The following is a 9,681-nucleotide window of genomic DNA, read 5'->3' as shown; positions in this document are numbered from 1 at the left end:
GAGACATAAAGATTGATATATTGGACGGATATATTTGGACACCGGAAAGGTTCCGGAGAAGTTTGGAGCCCCGGGAGGTTACCGGAAACCCCCGGGAGGTATATGGGCCTTATTGGGCCCATGTAGGAGGAAGAGAGAAGGAGCAAGGGAGGGGGGCGCGCCCCCCCAAGCCCAATCCGAATTGGGGAGGGGGGCCGGCCCCCCCTTTCCTTTCTCCTTCCCCCTCTTCCTATTACTACTACTAGTACTACTTCCTAATACTAGTACTCTTTCCTTCCCCCTCCAAATAAGATAAGGAAAAGAGAGGGAAACCTACTTGGAGTAGGTTTCCCCCTCCTCATGGCGCGCCCCCCCTAGGGCCGGCCACCTCCTCCCTCCCTCCTTTATATACGGGGGTAGGGGGGCACCCTAGGAGACACAAGTTGATCATTGATCGTTCCTTAGCCGTGTGCGGTGCCCCCCTCCACGATATTACACCTCGGTCATATTGTAGCGGTGCTTAGGCGAAGCCCTGCAACAGGAGAACATCAAGATCGTCACCACGCCGTCGTGCTGACGGAACTCCCCCTCGGCGCCTCTGCTGGATTGGAGATCGAGGGTGCGTCATCGAGCTGTACGCGTGTCAAGAACTCGGAGGTGCCGGAGTAACGGTACTTGGATCGGTTGAACCGGAGGACGTACGACAACTTACTTTACGTTGCGTCAACGCTTCCGCTTCGGTCTACGAGGGTACGTAGACAACACTCTCCCCTCGTTGCTATATCATCACCATGATCTTGCGTGTGCGTAGGAATTTTTTTGAAATTACTACGTTCCCCAACATCTAGTTCACATTACCATGTGATTAACACCCAAAGAGTACTAAGGTGTCATCATGTTTTGCTTGTGAGAGAGTTTTAGTCCATGGGTCTGCCACATTCAGAGCCGTATGTATTTTGCAAATTTTCTATCTCTACAATGCTCTGCATGGAGCTACTCTAGTTAATTGCTCCCACTTTCAATATGTATCCAGATTGAGACTCAGAGTCATCCGGATTTGTGTCAAAGCTTGCATCGACGTAACCCTTCACTACGAACTCTTTATCACCTCCATAACCGAGAAACATTTTGATGCGGAGCATCCCTCAACCATCACCATGGATGTCACACCACCTCCGCAAGCATGGAAAGGACCTACGCCGAGAGCTCGCACATGCACCATCGAGACCGAGGTCACTTCTTTCCTCTTCGAACTCCATTCGATTTCACATGTGAACCGGGTCCTACCTCAAATGGAGATATATTGCACTCTCAGGTACCGAGGAGATGACCGTGTGGAGGCGAGGACGAAGACCCGGACACACAAGAAGAAGGAGAAGGAGAGAAGCGTGAAGAACGGGAGGACCGGGAAGCCCCTGGACACTCCGAGTGCCCGGACGTGGACATCCCCGGGTGCCCGGTCCCTTAGCATCCGGCCGCCCCCTCCCTGGACGCCCCGGGTGCCTGGCCTGGTTGGCCCCGGGTGCCCAGCCCTGCTGCTGGGCGCTGCAGCCGCCGCCCTGGGTGCCCGGCCCCTGCGCTAGAGCTGCTGCCTCCCCCCGGGTGCCCGGGCTTGGCACCCCGGGTGCCCGCCCCTCTCCAGCCGGCCCTCGGCCCAGTCCGGGTGCCCGACCCTTGCAGCCCCGGGTGCCCGGCCCCGCCTGGCGCGCGCCTCTGTCCAGTCCGGGTGCCCGGACCCCTTTGCCCCGGGTGCCCGGACCCATCCGAGTGTGTGTGCGTTTTGAGGGTCATTTTAGACCTTTGTATCCCCCCCTCTCTCATATTTCGCCCCTAGACTATAAGTACCCCCCACCTAGCTCATTAGAGGGGATAGCTAAGAATAGACGCAAATCATAGAGCTTAGCTCATGTATCTCCCCTTGTGGGTTTCCTCCTAAGGGAGAAGGGTCCCTAGGATCATCAAGCCCTCCTAAGGGAGAAGGATCCATAGGATCATCAAGCCCTCCTAAAGGATAAGGATTCCCCAAGTGAATCATCAAGCCCTCATCTCCTACATAGGATTTAGGATTAGGGTGGAACCTTGTTTCCCTTTGATTGTTCATGTACCTTGTGGATCTTGTGTGTTTGTTGGTTTAGTGGATGTGTGATTGGACTTGTTCTTGAGTGTTCCTCTTGTTTTCTCTCTTGTGTTCATCTTGTTCTTGGGGATTCCCCCTCCAATTCGTGAAAAATCTTCACTTAGGGTTCCACCCTACAACATATTGGTATCATGAGTCATGGTTTCTCACGAAATTGGAGCCCCCCTCTTTGTTTTCTAGCCTAATTTTGTGTGTTCTTCCCCAATTTCGAAAATTCCCCACGAAAAATAGCCCCAATTTTTTTTTGTGATTTGTTAGTTTGATGAGGTTTTGTTGGATTTGATCCATGGATTTGCTTGGTTTCAAGTGGATCTAGCTTTCCCCCATCCATCTCCATCTTTCCCTCCACGAAATCCACCAATTTCTCCCATTTCCCCACGAATTTCCGCCCAAATCCGACACCCCCGGGCACCCGCCCCCCCCCCCCGCCCACCCCTGCTGACCACCCCGGGTGCCCGAACCCCAAATCCCGGGCACCCGCACCGCCGGGCTGTTTGCCTCGGACCACCCTGGGTGCCCGCACCTTCCACCCCGGGCACCCGCACCCCCCCAGAATCAGCCACGTGCACTTTACGTTTTCCCTCATAACTTTCACTCCCGAACTCCGATTTGGGTGTTCTTTGGCTCGTTGAAAAACTAGCGACGTGCCCGAGCTGCTCATGTTGGTTTTAGCACCATTTGACTCCATCAAAAAATTGGCATTTTGGCATCTTTGCCTCGGCCTTCCACCATATCATCCGCAAAACCACCATAACTTTTTGCAACCTAACCCATTTTTGCTCCATATAGCATTTGTGGTTGCTTGAGTGGTGACTTGAGTCTCCTAAGGTGTTTCGGCTACTTAGGAACGGTTGCTTCGTCATCAACCACCACCACCACTTTTGCATTGCTAACTCCGGAACCACCAACGCATACCGCTACCACCATTTGACATTTTCCTTGAGATTTTGAGTTCGCGGTTTTTTACCGTTTCCTAAGGTGTTTCTGCTACTCAGGGATGGGTCTACATCATCTTGGTATCTACATCAAGAACACCGCCACTCATCATCGCCACGAGGTCGTCATCGACATCGACCACTTCACCATTTTGACAACCTAACCGTAAGCAAGAACGGTAACCTCCTTATCACCTTGGTATCGTGGTATCCCTTCATTGTACATTCTTGCCATTACATTGTTAACCCTTTAGCCCATTTTGCGTCACTTGCCTATCGAGACTAGCCATTTGAGTATTATCGGCAATGTTACTTGTGCACATTAGTGATCCGTACCTTCCATTGCATACATACCATATCATATTGGTATCATCTTGGCATCATATCATCCCTTGTGTCACAAGATTGTTCCTGCATATACACAATTGCTATCTTGGTTTGTGCATTTCGAATAGTGGCCATATAAAAAAACAATAAGCTTTTAAGCAAAAGAAACAGAGAGCAAAGAGCTTGTAAGCAAGAGCCATATCATCATACCACATTGCACATAAGATTGTCATATCCAATCATCTTGGATCACCTTGAGAAGAACATCGGGAACATCATACACATAGCATACTTGGGATAGAAAGCTCATACATTTCGCATCTTATAGGTTGTGCACAAGTGTCGTATCCGCCATTTGAGCAATCGTGCTAACGTCTCTCTTGAGTTGTGCAACATGAGCGTTTTCCGTGGATTCCACATTTTGTGCTCATTCCTTGGTTTCACGACCCCATTTATCTATCCGTGTGTGTGTTTCTGTGTACCACATCTTGCTATTGGTCTACTTGTTTCACTTGCAAATTTGTGAATCTTTTCCAACATTATTGACTCTTGCTAACATTTTGCATCAAATTTTTGTGCCACTATCCTCACCGAGCTCCACAATAAGCTTTACTTGATAGGTGTGAGTGAACAAGTCCGGTACCAATTCCACTATTATTTCATCTCACATTGAGTGAAACGGGATACATCCTCAACTTTGGGAAAAGGTAACTTGGTATTGTTTATCTCATTTCCTACTCACCTCTACTCGAATCTTGTGATGGATAGGCAAGGCATTTCATCTCCGGTCTTCCATGACAACGACAACGTGAACAACTACATCACCAAAACGTCCATCTTCGGACTACAACGAACAATGCAAGGCATTGAGCGACTCGCCATCGACATTCACCAAAACGAAGCAAGGATAAGGGACTACCTCGACACCAAGTTGGCCGAACAAAGGGATCAAGTACGAGACATGGTGGCCAACTACAAGTCTTCTCCCCCTTCGTCATCTTCAAGGCGGCGACACTCAAGTGGCCAAACTGCGGAACGTCATCGAGCTCATGCACTACAATGCCATCAAGATGAAGATGCTCGCGATGCGTACACCTACAAGTCCCAAAAAGCTCTACATCGAGCTACGGCCAAACATCATGAGCACAAGAGAAGACCGCGAGACAAGCACCACCAAGACGGAGCTACGACTACTACCACCACTTCGGCATCTTCGCCAAGTGTTCTCAAGGCTTCTTCGCCTTTGGATGTTGTGCCATCTTCGACCTTCATCCACGACGAGAGTGATGATGTGCCATCTTCGGCCTTCATCCATGGCGACGACTACGAGATGGTTGAGCATGGGATTTTCCCTTCGACCACGGCAACGTATGATGACTTGAGTGACTTGTGCCACCATATGGAGAGTGAGAGTGAATTCACCACTAGCCCCATATATGATGAGTTGCCACAATTACCATGTGAGGAGAGCCACAACTCCCACCACTTGAGTGAGACAAGTGACTCCACCATATGTGACATTGAGTGCACCTACCTTGAGGGAGTGAGTGAGCCACCACCACATAGAGAGAGTGAGGTCATTTCGATTTCTAACAACTTAACCTCTACCTCTATGGTGTCTTCTCATTTGGTGCTAGGTCCCATATATGATGATGCACCGATCCGCGACGACTTCGTCCTTCCTATGGACAAGACGATGGCCATGGTGGACTATGATGCACCCCCACATGGTTCCATAACAATGATGACGTTGACCACGCTTTGGTCTTTCCCACCTCACCTACACCACTTGAGTGGAATGAGAAAGGTAACATAGGTGAAGGTGATGCTCTTCTCCCACTAGTGGATGTTCTTGACATTGATTGCTTGCATGATGTTGCTCCACCTATTACCATGCTTCATGCTAGTATGATTTCTCCATGCGATGATTTACCCATTTATGATGAGTTTGATGATTGCCATGAGGAGTCTATTGGTTGTGATGCCATGTTACATATGATTTCTTGTGATAATTCTCTTGGTCACATCATGTTTGACAATCCGCTTGACTTGTCATATGCTATGCATGAGATCAACAATATGTCATATTTGCAATCTCATCGTAGTGACTATGCATATGCCATCAACATAAACCCAATTTGCACATATGTCATAGATGACAAGCCCATGGTTATTGGCATTTGTTTTTCTTGTGATAATATGGATATGCTCCCTTTGCATCATTTATCTCATATGCCATGCCATGACCACCAAGCTTTGGATATGCATTGTTTTGGATGTTCTCCATTTTCTCCATATGATGTTTCCACTATTGCTCATGAGGACACCCCCATAGTTTCCTCATACATTCTAGGAGATTTTGATTCATCCTATCCATTGCATGATCTCACTACGTGTGTGCACCGTATGCTCCCCATGAATAAAAATGCTATTGTTGTGTCACACACTTGCTATAATTTGCGTCCAAATCATGTTGAACACAATAACTATCATTGCATGATGGATGACATATTTCTCTACAATGCCACAAATTTCTTTGAGCGATGCTTATCTTGTGCTAACTCACACATGCACATACACATCATGATGGATGATGTGTACATTGACCACGAACACAATTTCTTTGGTTTGTGTCTCTTTTGTGTAGGTACCCATGAATACTTGTCAACCTCGCAATCCCATGAGTTGACAAAACGAGCTCTCGAGAGCAACGATGACTTGGGATTCCATGGAGTGTCTTTCCCACCGCTCTCTTCGCGCAAGGACTTTGCGCATTTCTTCTACATGGCTCTCACATGGTTATGGGTTATTTACCACTTCTCACTTTATGCCCATATTGCCATGTTCACTTTGCATGATATGCTCATTACTATGCCTTTGCCATGCATTTGTGACCCATGCTTTTCATTACACATGATGATTGATTCTACTAAGTGTATGTGTATTTGCAAGCTTGGTGGAGATATTGCTTGTTATTGCCATGTTCTACCTATGACCTATGCCTATGATGATACTATGATCTTGCTTTGTGTTCGTGCTTGCGATATATCATGTGAATTGCCTATGCCTACTACTTGCACACATGACATGATTGCCATGATTTCCTCTAGTGTGTTGCATCTTCGCTCCACTAGTTCACACGACTTTATTCCTATGCTTTCTCATGTTGCATCCAATTCTTGGATTACTTGGTCCTATAACATGATTGGTTGCAACAATGTCGTTACTTCACTTATGCCATGTCCCATTGCTTATCACATGATTGATTTGATTGCCTCACACATGATGAACAATTGCTCTTACTATCATGTTGAGTGCCACTCGATTTTCACTACACCATGTGCACATTATGATCGGATTGTCTTGCACTTACCCCATGTGTTTAGACATCTTCTCTTATTTGGTGTTGTGAATGCTTCTTATGCATACCATCGACCATTTGTTGAGCCCCTAATGCACGCTTGCCATGACATTGAGGTAGATGCTTGTTCACTTGTCCCACATATTAGCACCTTTACCTCACCCTTGCATGATCGTTTCCATGATGCTTCTCCATATGATAAATTTATGTGCTTACATGCTATGCCACACTCCCTTGTCAAACCATATGCTATGCTTGATGACGACATTTTCTTGGTGAATCACCTCTTGAATGCTTGGTTTTGCTTTAATGCCAACCACATTTGTTTTTCCACGTGCTTGTTACCTTTGTTCCTTTTGAAGGAATTACAAGACGGTGTGACGTTGGAGAGTGACCATTTCGAGCTTCCACATGACAAGTGCTTGGGGGTAGTCCACTTCTACACGGCGACACCACCTCGTTACCATGGTGATGAGGATCACGATCCATGGACGGATCTCTCCCAGGGGGGGAGATGATGCGGAGCATCCCTCAACCATCACCATGGATGTGACACCACCTCCGCAAGCATGGAAGGACCTACGTCGAGAGCTCACACATGAATCGTCGAAACCGAGGTCACTTCTTTCCTCTTCGAACTCCATTTGATTTCACATGTGAACCGGGTCCTACCTCAAAAGGAGATATATTGCACTCTCAGGTACCAAGGAGATGACCATGTGGAGGCGAGGACGAAGACCCGGACACACAAGAAGAAGGAGAAGGAGAGAAGTGTGAAGAACGAGAGGACCGGAGGCCCCTGGACACTCTGGGTGCCCGGACTTGGACATCCCCGGGTGCCCGCTCCCCTACCAGCCGGCCGGCCCCCTCCCTGGACGCCCCGGGTGCCCGGCCTGGTTGGCCCTGGGTGCCCGGCCCTGCTGCTGGGCGCTGCAGCCGCTTCCCCGGGTGCCCGACCCCTGCGCTGGAGCTGTTGCCTCCCCCCCGGGTGCCCGGGCTTGGCACCCTGGTGCCCGGCCCCTCTCCAACCGGCCCTCGGCCCAGTCTGGGTGCCCGGTCCTTGCAGCCCCGGGTGCCCAGCCCCGCCTGGCGCGCGCCTCTGTCCAGTCCGGGTGCCCGGACCCATCCAAGTGTGTGTGCGTTTTGAGGGTCATTTTGGACCTTTGTATCCCCCCCTCTCTCATATTTCGCCCCTAGACTATAAGTACCCCCCACCTAGCTCATTAGAGGGGATAGCTAAGAATAGACACAAATCATAGATCTTAGCTCATGTATCTCCCCTCGTGGGTGTCCTCCTAAGGGAGAAGGATCCCTAGGATCATCAAGCCCTCCTAAGGGAGAAGGATCCATAGGATCATCAAGCCCTCCTAAGGGAGAAGGATTCCCCAAGTGAATCATCAAGCCCTCATCTCCTTCATAGGATTTAGGATTAGGGTGGAACCTTGTTTCCCTTTGATTGTTCATGTACCTTGTGGATCTTGTGTGTTTGTTGGTTTAGTGGATGTGTGATTGGACTTGTTCTTGAGTGTTCCTCTTGTTTTCTCTCTTCTGTTCATCTTGTTCTTGGGGATTCCCCCTCCAATTTGTGAAAGATCATCACTTAGGGTTCCACCCTACAACACATTTCCTTAGTCCTCTTAGGTAACTAAGGATAATTTTGACCGTTGGCCAGTGATCTACTCCTGGATCACTATTGTACCCCCTTGCCAAAATCATGGCAAGGTACACAATAGGTCTGGTACATAGCATGGCATACTTTATAGAACCTAGGGCTGGGGCATAGGGAATGAATTTCATTCTCTCTCTAACTTCTGCCATGGTCGGGCTTTGAGTCTTACTCAACTTCACACCTTGCAACATAGGCAAGAACCCTTTCTTTGACTGATCCATTTTGAACTTCTTCAAAATCTTGTCAAGGTATGTGCTTTGTGAAAATCCTATTAAGTGTCTTGATCTATCCCCATAGATCTTGATGCCCAATATATAAGTAGCTTCACCGAGGTCTTCCATTGAAAAAAATCTTTTTCAAGTATCCTTTTATGCTATCCAGAAATTCTATATCATTTCCAATCAACAATATGTCATCTACATATAATATCAGAAATGCTACAGAGCTCCCACTCACTTTCTTGTAAATACAGGCTTCACCGAAAGTCTGTATAAAACCATATGCTTTGATCACCTCAGCAAAGCAGATATTCCAACTCCGAGATGCTTGCACCAGTCCATAGATGGATCGCTGGAGCTTGCACACTTTTTTAGCACCTTTAGGATCGACAAAACCTTCTGGTTGCATCATATACAACTCTTCTTTAAGAAATCCATTGAGGAATACAGTTTTGACGTCCATTTGCCAGATTTCATAATTATAAAATGCGGCAATTGCTAACATGATTCGGACGGACTAAAGCATCGGTATGCGTGAGAAGGTCTCATCGTAGTCAACCCCTTGAACTTGTTAAAAACCTTTTGCGATAAGTCGAGCTTTGTGACAGTAACATTACCATCAGCCAGTCTTCTTCTTGAAGATCCATTTATTCTCTATGGCTTGCCGATCATCGGGCAAGTCCACCAAAGTCCATACTTTGTTCTCATAGATGGATCCTATCTCAGATTTCATGGCCTCAAGCCATTTGTTGGAATCTGGACTCATCATAGCTTCTTCATAATTCGTAGGTTCGCCATGGTCTAGTAACATGACTTCCAGGACAGATTATCGTACCACTCTGGTGCGCAACTTGCTATGTTCAACCTACGAGGTCTAGTAGTAACTTGATCTGAAGTTTCATGATCATCATCATTAGCTTCCACTCCAGTCGGTGTAGGCATCACGGGAATGGATTTCTCTGATGTGCTACTTTCCAAATTGAGAGAAGGTACAATTACCTCATCAAGTTCTACTTTCGCCCCACTCACTTCTTTTGAGAGAAACTCCTTCTCTA

Source organism: Triticum dicoccoides, chromosome 6B (assembly GCF_002162155.2).
Source record: "Triticum dicoccoides isolate Atlit2015 ecotype Zavitan chromosome 6B, WEW_v2.0, whole genome shotgun sequence".
NCBI lineage: Eukaryota > Viridiplantae > Streptophyta > Magnoliopsida > Poales > Poaceae > Triticum > Triticum dicoccoides.
The sequence above is the reverse complement of the archived record's forward strand: the minus strand, read 5'-3'. Positions refer to the sequence as shown.